This window comes from Myotis daubentonii, chromosome 16, assembly GCF_963259705.1.
Source record: "Myotis daubentonii chromosome 16, mMyoDau2.1, whole genome shotgun sequence".
Classification (NCBI taxonomy): Eukaryota; Metazoa; Chordata; class Mammalia; order Chiroptera; family Vespertilionidae; genus Myotis; species Myotis daubentonii.
Window position 1 is genome coordinate 7,315,137 of NC_081855.1, and position 785 is coordinate 7,315,921.

Sequence of the window (785 nt, forward strand, 5' to 3'; positions counted from 1 at the left end):
TTTAAAATCACTAAATATCTGGCTACTAAAGTGCTGCCTCAGGACTCACTGAAACAAACCCTCAGAGTTGGATCAGCTCAGAAGAGAAACATAAAGAACCATGTGAGTAACAGAAATGTATCCAGAAAAGAAACACGTATCTGGGAGGCCAACTGCAGCTTGCTGTGATAGGTAACTGACGTGCATCATGTAAATCAATGCTTTAAAAAAACACACAAAATGCCCTGGGTAGTTCTGAACTAACGCTTACATCTAATAACTGCAAAAATCTCTTCTCCATCTCAGCGATGGGAGGTTCAGAGCCTGATGAACCACGGGAGGGGCACAGGGAGGAGAAACCAAGCTGTTACCATTTTGAAACCAAGTTTCATCTGAAGGGGATGCAAGCATGAGCTGTCACTTCTTGGAAGAAGAAGGAAAGCCTTTCACGTGGACTTAGGGGCTAGGACCTGGTGTTCCGCTCCATCTTGGCCAAGCACTCCCGAACCAGCCCTGTCATGTGGATGATGCCTCGTTTCAGTCTCTCCATCGCGCTCTTGCTGCCCGCGTACGTGAGTCAGATCTCCTTCCCTAGTTCTTCGATGATGACCAGCAGCTCAGCATATTTACTCTGGGACGCCTGGCTGTTCTCTGTTCCCTGCGTGTTAGAGATGTTGGTCCTAGTCACTCAGCAGCTGGCGGTACTGGGAAGACGTTGCCATGCTGGTGGAAGGCGGGTGAATGCTCCCAGAGGCCTTGATGGAGGTGGCGGGCATGTGCATGGTCAAGTTCGGTTTGTAAGACAT

The 785-nt window shown here is 49.0% G+C and overlaps 1 pseudogene; it reads right to left on the bottom strand.

Moving 5' to 3' along the window:
- Positions 1 to 442: 442 nt before the first annotated feature.
- LOC132219357 (cyclin-dependent kinase 2-associated protein 1-like) lies at positions 443 to 785 on the bottom strand (annotated as a pseudogene).